This window comes from Scyliorhinus torazame, chromosome 14 (genome assembly GCF_047496885.1).
Source record: "Scyliorhinus torazame isolate Kashiwa2021f chromosome 14, sScyTor2.1, whole genome shotgun sequence".
NCBI classification, from domain to species: domain Eukaryota; kingdom Metazoa; phylum Chordata; class Chondrichthyes; order Carcharhiniformes; family Scyliorhinidae; genus Scyliorhinus; species Scyliorhinus torazame.
In genome coordinates, this window is record NC_092720.1 from 28,171,172 (window position 1) to 28,182,247 (window position 11,076).

Here is an 11,076-nt window from a genome sequence, read left to right on the forward strand (position 1 = left end):
CTCTGTGTTGCAGCCCGTGCTGGTTTTCCGGGAGTTTTTAAAAGCACCATACTCACACCTTTCCTGGAGGGCCAGAGACTTTGTTTCCTCAAACCTTGCTTTCAGTTCTTGGTTCGTTTTCAGACCTCTGTAGTGCAGAAAAGGTCGTACTCCCAGGCATCAGGCCTTCTGGATTAGTCGATTCACACCAACTTTTCTGAGGAGAATTCGAAAATTCTGAACTTTGCCTACGCAGCCTGTAGTGGTTCTCCTGGTAAACAGATTAATCCGAGCTTTCCATCTGTGGGATTCTTTGTCGGCGGGGTCCTCCGTTTCGCCGGTAGCACGCCCGTGCCCTCGGGTTTCCAATTGTGGGGATGGCCACAATGGGAAGCTCCATTGGCCGGCTGTGGGAAAGGAGAATCCCGCTGCTGGCAGGGGGGGGCGCCGGAAAACGGGGCTGGCGAGACGGAGAATCCCGCCCCATGACTCTGTATATTTAAACATTTTGAATTCGGACAGTAGGTCAGCTGCATTTCAATTCAAACTGGGGAATTTGGTAAAAGCTCTAACAATATCTCGTTGACCTTTCTTCTTCTTGAGTGCCTGGGATGAGTGTCGCTATAACCACTTCAGTGTGCTTTTCCCAGCCTCTGCGCACCACAGCTGAGCTGTGACTGGAATGCAGCATTTGTCTTATGCTATTAACCATTACCTGCGCAATACATCACTTCATGAGCCGGACTCCATATGGGTTATTAGAAAATGGAAAGTCCGTTCCAATAGCACATTGGGCAGCACGGTAGCACAAGTGGATAGCACTGTGGCTTCACAGCGCCAGGGTCCCAGGTTCGATTCCCCGCTGGGTCACTGTCTGTGCGGAATCTGCACGTTCTCCCCGTGTCTGCGTGGGTTTCCTCCGGGCGCTCCGGTTTCCTCCCACAGTCCAAAGACGTGCAGGTTAGGTGGATTGACCATGATAAATTGCCCTTAGTGACTGGGTTACAGGGATAGGGTGGAAGTGAGGGCTTGGGTGGGTCGGTGCAGACTCGATGGGCCGAATGGCCTCCTTCTGCACTGTATATTCTATGTAATTCTGTGTATATTCCACAATGAAGGCTTGGCATAGATCCAATATGCTAAGCTAGAATCAGCAGCAAGAGGCTATTTGTGATATTGAAGTTCATTATCCAGTGACAAAGCATAGATGCGTTGGCAAACTTCCATGCAAAACAATATGCTAAGAAATGATAGCGTTTACACTATTGTTATGTATCCCATCAAAAATGTTAAGATAATTTTTTCATTTATTCTTTCACAGGATGTGGGTTTTGCTGGGACGGTCACCATTCGTTTCCAACTCCTAAGGGCCCTTGCACTGAATCGCTTGCTAGGCCCAGATGCAGACTTTCAATGAAGCACTGCAGTACAGTGCCCCGGCCAATGTGGGGCACCATACAGAGAGGTGATGTAAAGGAGCAAAGCAGCAGCCAGGTTTCCTGCATTTGATCTGGCGGGCAGTCTGAGGCGAAAGTGAGGTGTCGGCCTAACATCGGGGTGCAAGTCTGCGAATCCTTCAGTGAGGCGAGGAGGACACTCTGGCCGATGGCCATCGAGAGGAGCAGCAGGGCGCCTCTTGACTTCCAGGCCAGGGCTGAGGAAGGCGAGCGGGCAATCTACCAAATAAAAGGAGACCACCAGGCCAGGCAGCCAGCCGGGAGCACACGCAGTCGTCGAGGGCCAAGGCCCGAGGCCTGGCAACCCGAGCGAGAGCCAAGAGGTGAGTAGAGCAGCGAAGAAGGCCAGGCAAGTGCCGGTGTTGTGTCTCGGGGAATCAAGGAGCAGTGGCCAGCGGGAGCGGGGTGACTTGACCAGAGCCAGAGGCCGGTCACGCAGGGCTGAGAGCAATAGAGCTGGGCAACCAACATCTTCTTACTTCTTGTTGTTTTTGCATGTTGAATTTACTGCATTTTTTGGTGTCAGTATACATTATGACACCAGAGTTGGCTTGACCATCCATCTTTCCCAAAGCTGTACCACAGCTTTCCCAAACATTATTGCCAGCAGCCAGTTATGGGGTCAGGAGGGCATTGACGTCATTCAGGGTAGGCCTCAACATCATTGTGGGTGGGGCTAAATGTCAATGGGGTGGGACTCGACATAATTGGGAGCGGCTTACCGCATAATAATTTCTTTTATTAATAAATTTAGAGTACCCAATTAATTTTTTACAATTAAGGGGCAATTTAGCGTGGCCAATCCATCTACCCTGCGCATCTTTGGGTTGTGGGGGCGAAACCCACGCAAACACGGGGATAATGTGCAAACTCCACATGGACAGTGACCCAGAGTCGGGATCGAACCTGGGACCTCGACGTCGTGAGGCAGCAGTGCGACCAATGCGCCACCGTGCTGCCGTTACCACATAATCTCGCCAACATTGAGGGCATTTAAAAGTTTATTGGATAAACATATGGATGATAATGGTATAGTGTAGGTTAGATGGCTTTTGTTTCGGTGCAACATCGTGGGCCGAAGGGCCTGTACTGCGCTGTATTGTTCTATGTTCTATGTTCTAATAATAATAATCTTTATTAGTGTCACAAATAGGCTTCCATTAACATTGCATTGAAGTTAGTGTGAAAATTCCCGAGTCACCACACTCCGATGCCTGATCGGGTACACAGAGGGGGAATTTAGGATGTCCAATTCATCTGACAAGCATGTCTTTTGGGACTTTTGGTAGGAAACCGGAGCACCCGGAGGAAACCCACGAAGACACGGGGAGAACATGCAGACTCCACCCAGGCGGTGACACGAGCCGGGAATCGAACCTGGGACCCTGGCGTTGTGAAGCAACAGTGCTAACTACTGTGCTACTGTGCTGCCTGACATCACCAGGGGGCAGGGTGTGACGTGGGGCCTATGCAAAGAGGAAGATCGCGGGGCCCCCAAAGTATAAGCCCACCTCTGGCTAGGCCACTTCAGAGGGCAATTAACTGTCAACCACTTTGATGGGACCTGGAGTCACATGTTGGCCAGACCAGGTAAAGAGTGACAGACTTCCTTCCCATAAGGACAATTGTGAATAGATGAGTTCTTATGAAAATCAACGACAGTTACCTGGTCACTATTACTGAGTCCAGCTTTTTAATTCCGGATTTCATTACCCTGAATTCAAATTCCACCAGCTGCAACAGCATTAGTCTAGGCCTCTGGATTACGAGCCCAGGGATGTTAACACTCTGCCACCATCTCCTCATTGTTTAACAATTCAAATCCACAATTCATGTCCAAAAGCTATCTGCGTTCTGTGCTCCTTGACCTCCTCAAAATCTTCTGTTCGCACTGTGATCGGGTTTTCATTTTGCTAATGGTGTATTGCAGATTGTAGAAATGAGTCTGTCCTGTGTGAGAGAGAATTGCTCAGGGGTGTTTACTAACAGAGAAACAGAGTCTGAGGCAGTAGCCTCTGATCGAAGTTGCGATCTCTTGCCGGGAGCACAAGATCGCAAACAGATCTCTTGTAGCTGATGAAATGCTCGCAGAGTTGGAACCAATCTCAGGTGAACTATCTTTGATAAACTTCTTCGGCTTTGCATTTACGTTTCACGTTCGCAAGTTCCAATCATCCAACATCACAGCATGTCAGATGAGACCTGCTACATGTGAAGAATTTATTCATGCAAAATATAGCAAAAAAAGGGCTTGCATTTTTGTAGCGCCTTTCATGGCCTCAGGTTTTCCCACAGTGCTTTCGTTCTTTTTGAATTGTAGTCACTGTGGTGGTCTCCTATTCGACTTAAGCGCACCGATTATGCAGCAAGGATTAGTGAAACAATAATGTGGGTTTTTCTGTGAAGGTAAGACTATCTACAAATATGATAACTTGAATACATTTCTGACTGCTATCATCTGTTTCTATGGACTGCGTGCAAGTCATGGAACTAATCAATCTCATCCTGCCAAGGCAGCAATGATTAGCAGCAGCTCAAGATAATCTCCCTATCATACAGATGATATGTGTGTATCATAGCAGTCACTGTTCCAATGCTTAAAACACTGAAGGCAATTTCTACAGTGTAGAAATAACAAATAGCAAAGCTGTTCATGACCAAATAACTTGTTTCATTGATGTTGGTTGAAGGATAAATATTGGCCGAGCCACCGAGAAAAGCTCCATCACTCTTCTTGAAAATAGTACCATTAGATTATTTTCCAACCAGCCAAGAGGCCAGACGGACATTCATTTTGAAGCAACAACTTCCTGGCAGAAAGGCAAGAGTGCTACCCATTATTGACCTTGAGAATCATACATGACACACTTTGCATCTATTATCACTCCTCATTGAGGTCTTCCAGTAGAAGGTGGAAGATCCATGGTGTTGCCAACCTAGAACCATAGGATCCCTACAGTGCAAAAGGAGGCCATTTGGCCCATTGACTCTTCACCAACCATCCGAAAGAGCACCCTTACTAGGCCCACTCCCATGACCTATCCCTGTAACCCACCTAACGTTTTGGACATCAAGGGCCAATTTAGCATGGCCAATCTGCCTAACCTGCACATCTTTAGACTATGGGAGGAAACCGGAGCACCCAGAGGAAACCCACGCAGATGCAGGAAGAACGTGCAAACTCTACAAAGAAAGCCACCCGAGGTTGGAATTGAACCCGGTCCCTGGCGCTGCGTGACAGCAGTGCCAACCACTGTACCACCTGCGGCATTGTAATTTGTATCGGTTATGCTGGCTCACTCTGGACTGGGGCACTTGGAGTCCGAGCAGAGAGTGGGATTGACAGAATACAGACAGGTACCCAGCGCAGTAACAAGTGCTGTAGACCCAGACCTGAGAGCATGGGATAAAGAAATCGAGCCAAACTAATTTATTAATGAGCCATTGACTCCAACCCCCAGCCCTTTGGTGAAATGTCTAGTTTATCAATGATGGGAATTTTCACTTACTTTTTAATGATTCCCGACTCTTGCTGGAGCTTCTCTACTTTCTCGACTGCTCCTTCATTTCCCTCTCAACCCACGACGAAGTCAGCGAGCGTTCCCGTCTTGTCCCCTATACAACTTAAAATACCCTAAATTCATCCCATTCATCCTCACACTTGCCGTGGGGGATGCATATAGTAAGCGTACCATTCAACAAATGTTGGCCCAAACCCAAACCTCCTCATAATCTCGAACAAGTACCGCCCCTCCATTTGGTCACAGGCCTTCTCCACATCCATCAATACAATCACCCCCGGCCCCCCACTCTGTGACGGGGCATAACCACATTCCACAGCCTCCTAACATTACTTGACAGCTGCCACCCCTTCACGAATCCTGTCTGATCTTTCGGGACCATATTCGGCACACACCCCTCCAGCCGCCTCACCAATACCTTGGTCAATACCTTCACGTCCGTATTCAGTAACGAGATGGGCCTATAGGACACACACTCTATTGGATACTTAGCCTTCTTTGGAATTAACGAGATAGCTGCTTGTGTCAGCGTGGTTGGCAACTCCCCCTTCACCAATGCTTCATTAAACATATTCAAGAGGTGAGGTGCCAACTGCACCAAAAACTGCTTATAGAACTCAATGTGGGAATCCATCTGGTCCTGGTGCCTTTCCCGATTACATCATCCCTACACACGCCATTCCCTCTTGCAGCCCGAGTGGCACTTCCAATGGCTGTCACTTCTCCTCTCCCACCTGCGGAAACACCACCCAGCCAAAACCCGCATCATATCCGTATCCTCCCCGACAGGCTCTGATCTATATAAACCCTGGTAAAATGCCTCCAATGCCTCATTGATTTCCTCGGGAGCTGTCACCCTGCCGCCCTCACCTGCACTATTTCCCATGCCACTGTCTGCTGTTTCAGTTGGTGGGCGAGCATGCGACTCTCCTTCTCCCCATACTCACACTGAACCCCTCTTAACCAGTGGAGCTAACTCACCGTCTTCCTCCTTGTCAGCTGATCAAACTGCCCCTGCAATTTCTTCCTTTTCGCCAACAATTCCCGAGTCGGGGCCACTGAATAGCTTTGATCCACATCTACAATAACATCCAACAGCCTCTGCCTTTCCTCCCTCTCAACTCTATCCCTATCAGCTTTAAAGAAGATAATCTCCCCCCGAACCACCGCCTTCAATGCCTCCCAGATCGGGCTCGCAGACTCCTACCCGTTTTGATTGATCGCCACATAGTTTCTTATTGCCAGTGCCACCTTTTCACAAAACGTCTTGTCAGCCAAAATTGCCGAGTCAAATCTACACCTCAGTCTCTGCGGTCGCCCCGTCTCAAAACCCACATCCGCATAATGCAGCGCAAGGTTCAAAACTACTATTCCTGCATACACCGCCCCCACAACCCCCAACAGCAGTTGGGTGGCACAGTAGCACAGTGGTGAGCACTGTCACTTCATTGCTCTAGGGTCCCAGGTTTGATTCCCGGCTTGGGTCACTGTCTGTGTGGAGTCTGCACGTTCTACTGTGTCTGCATGGATTTCGTCCGGGTTTCCCGGTTTCCTCCCATAGTCCAAATGTGTGTAGGTTAGGTGGATTAGCCATGTTAAATTGCCCTTAATGTCCAAAGGGATTGGGTGGGATTGCTGGGATACGGGTATGGGGCAGAGGTGTGGGCTTAAGTGGGGTGCTCTTTCCAAGGGTCGGTGCAGACTCGATGGGCCAAATGGCCTCGTTCTGCACTGTAAATTCTATCTCTAGCACTGCCTGCCCCACCACAAAGGAATCGATGCGGGAATATACCCGATGAACATGTGAGAAGAAAGAATACTCCCTCTCCCCTGGGCACCTAAACCTCCATGGGTTCCCCCAACATCTGGTCCATCTATACCCCCAATTCCCTTGCCACCCCGAACTGTCCATTGACCTGGGGCTAGATCTGTCTACCCTAGGGTCTAATGCGCAATTCAAATCACCCCCCATAATTAACTGGTTGGTCTCCAAGTTGGGGGGATGAGTTTGTGGGGACCAATTGGGGGGATCGTTTGTGGGGACCAATACTGAACGGCGCTCGGCTGCGGTCTCCTCGACGAGACCGGTGGATGCCGGGTGACCATTCGATCTGGCACGAGCATGGTTAAATGGGTTGTTATGGACGCCTGGTCAACTCTCACCAGTGGCTAAGAGACAACATCAGAGCCACAACTTTTGAAAATTTTGAGATGGTGCGGAAAGATCAATTTGTTCCAGGAATGAAATGTAAGAAATGGGACTTGAGTATTTTAAAAGCAAACTTTATTAAAAGAAAAGAAAAGAAAACAATATTTACTTTTAAACTTCAACTCTAACACTGACAAATTACATGTAGTTTCCTAACCTTAACACACTAGTTCTCATTAAACAGCACTTTGAATAAACATGCAGGTCTCATTCCACTTACACAGGCAGGCAAAGGGGACTTGCAATTACGAAGCAATTTTTCTTTTGTTAGATTTGTTCAGAATCTTTTTTCAAAGCCTACTCAGTGACAACTTTCGTTACCTCCCCCGTTGATTTCCAGAGCCTTATCCTGTACCTATTCAAAACAGGATTATTTTTCTCTCTCTCTCTAAGCTTCTCCCAGACGCTCAAACAAAGGTACTCTGGGGTCTCCAGACTTGAACCTATCATCGTCATCATTTCTGTTTGAAGGGCAGCACGGTGGTGTAGTGGGTTAGCCCTGCTGCCTCACGGCGCCAAATTCCCAGGTTCGATCCCGGCTCTGGGTGACTGTCCATGTGGAGTTTGCACACTCTCCCTGTGTTTGCGTGGGTTTCGCCCCCGCAACCCAAAGATGTGTAGGCTAGGTAGATTGGCCATGCTAAATTACCCCTTAATTGGAAAAATGAATTGGGTATTCTAAATTTCAAAAAATTGCTGTTTGATGGCCCATTCTGGTTTATACAAAACAACAGAGCCATGTTATTGATATGCAACTAACCTCCCATTGATGGATAAAGAGGCCATCAGACTCTGTAATGGGCTAATGGTTGTGTCCTGAAGAACATAGATCTGGAGGCATCCTGTGTATTCCCACTAACGAGTTTAAGTCTGACTGGGACAATGTAACTCGGCTATCATAGAATTTACAGTGCAGAAGGAGGCCATTTGGCCCATCGAGTCTGCACCGGCTCTTGGAAAGAGCACCCTACCCAAGGTCAACACCTCCACCCTGCCCCATAACCCAGTAACCCCACCCAACACTAAGGGCAATTTTGGATACTAAGGGCAATTTATCATGGCCAATCCACCTAACCTGCACATCTTTGGACTGTGGGAGGAAACCGGAACTCCCGGAGGAAACCCACGCACACACGGGGAGAGTGTGCAGACTCCGCACAGACAGTGACCCAAGCCGGAATCGAACCTGGGACCCTGGAGCTGTGAAGCAATTGTGCTATCCACAGTGCTACCGTGCTGCCGCAAAGGCTAGGTGTGGGTGAATCCCTCTGACTCCATGCTAACAGTATTTTCCCTCCGACTGTTTAACCAAGAAATTGCCTACTACATCTTCAATATTTTGGACCCAAATTCCTAAAATCTCCCCCCGCGTAACAGGGTTCTTAAATTCACTTAGCCGTGCGAGGCTGGGTCCTGTCCACAACGGGGCAACGTCTCACGAGATCTGGTTTGACCTGGTTTGATGTCGCAAGGCGTAGCAGCCATTGGGAATCCCGGGGGAGGCCTATCTACCGGAGGGATCCCGCTCCCATGCAGGCGGGACGAGGCTGGTAGATTACGTCATATTTCACTGCCCTTTCAAAGAACATAGAACATAGAACATTACAGCGCAGTACAGGCCCTTCGGCCCTCGATGTTGCGCCGACCTGTGAAACCACTCTAAAGCCCATCTACACTATTCCCTTATTATCCATATATCTATCCAATGATCATTTGAATGTCCTTAGTGTTGGCGAGTCCACTACTGTTGCAGGCAGGGCATTCCACGCCCTTACTACTCTCTGAGTAAAGAACCTACCTCTGACATCTGTCTTATATCTATCTCCCCTCAATTTAAAGGTATGTCCCCTCGTGCTGGACATCACCATCCGAGGAAAAAGAGTTATGTTCAGATCATAACTGGAATGTGCCGCCTGAGAGTGCAGTGGAGGCAGTTCAATCGATATTTAGGGAATTAGATTGATATTTGAAGAGGACGAATGTGCAGTGTTTCAGGTGGAAGACAGAGGACAGACACTATGTGCGTTCCTCATTCAATGAGCCAGCACAGACAAGACGGGCTGAACAGCCTCCTTCTGTGCTGCGATTTTGTGATGAGGGCAGGTGAACAAATACGGTCAGAGTGATAGGTTTTAAAGAGTGACATGATAGAAAAGGGAGAGTTAGAGTCAGTGGAAATTCAGACAGGAGTTACAAAGGTTGGGGTCCAGGCATCTAAACACATGGCCACCAGTTTTGGGGCAAAGGAATTAGGGAATGCACAAAAGTCCATAATTGGAGGCGCACAGAGATCTTGGCAGGGTTTGAGGAGACTACTGTGATGGTGAAATGGGGAGGGAGGGTGAAACTATTAAGGGAACATAATGAGGCACATTTTTAAGTCAATTACTGATGGAAGCCAATACTTGCCAGTGAGCACAGGGTTAATCTGGTATCACGTGTACACGGAGATCTTTTAAAATTAAATATGAATAGCATGTATTTTCTACATTGTTGTGCCCATGCCAGCTGAGTGTCTCACACATTAGGAGGGATGTGATAGAACTGCAAAGGGTGCAGTGGAGATTTACCAGGTTGTTGACTGGGCAGGAGAGTATTACTTATGAAGAGAGATTGGATGGACTGTTGTTTTCCCCTTGGAGCAGAGGAGAGTGAGTGGGGGGGGGGGGGTGGGGGGGGGGGGTACGATTGAGATGGATAAAATTATGAGGGGCATAGAGACAGTAGACGGGAACAAACCTTTTGCCTTGGTGGAGGGGTCAATGACCAGGGGGCATAGGTTTAAGGTAAGGGGCAGGAGGTTTAATAATAATAATCTTTATTGTTCGAGGGGGTGTGGAGAAAAACTTTTTTACCCCGAGGGTGGTGGGAGTCTCGACCTCGCTGCCTGAAAGGGTGGAGGAGGCAGAGACCCTCATAACATTTGAGAAGTAGTTAGATGTGCACTTGTGATCCCAGGGCATACAAGGCTTTGGGCCAAATGCTGGAAAATGGGATTAGAGTGAGGTGGTTGTTTTTGACTGGTGCAGATCCGGTGCGCCGCAGGGCCTTTTCAATGCTGTATGATTCTATGACTCTATGACCAACAACATTGAGCTTCCTTAGCAGAAAAAGGCAGATGACTGATAAGGACATAGGACATTAGGCTGGAAACAGCTGCTTGTGATAACAACAGTGAAAACATATTTAACATGTTCATGGGGTGGTCACTTGTTTTTTTAAAAATTTAGAGTACCCAATTAATTTTTTCCAATTAAAGGGCAATTTAGTGTGGCCAATCCACCTCCCCTACACACCTTTTTGGGTTGTGGGGTCGAAACCCACGCAAACACGGGGAGAATGTACAAACTCCACACGGACAGTGACCCAGAGCCGGGATCGAACCTGGGACCTCGGCGCCGTGAGACTTTGGGTTAACCCACTGCGCCACTGTGCCGCTGGGACGGTCGCTTGTTTGAGGAATATGACCTTGCTTGTTTGCTTCATCAAGTGCAGTCACCAAAACAGAAATGACAGAGGAATCCTAGGGCCCGTGTATGGGTACTGAATTGGGCTGAAAGTGGTGGTGCATGAAGAGAATAGGAGAAGCAGCCATTTTGTTTTCTCTGCAGTCTAACTTGTTTTTTTAGACATTGCCTTTGGGACCGAGCAAGAGGAACGTTGGTTAAAATGTTTCTCTCACCTCATCAGCTATCTACCGTGAGATGGAAAAGTTTGACAAATAACTCACATCTTTCTTCTCACAGCCTGCTTTACTTTATGAAGGAGACCCAGTAACCAGGGATCATGAACTTCGGATAATTGGCTGCATAACGGATAAGTGAGATGAGGTAACTTTATTTTCGAGCACTGAGTTCTAATGCCGGAAAGGCTGGTGGATACAGATCCAGTTGTAACTATCAAAAGGGAT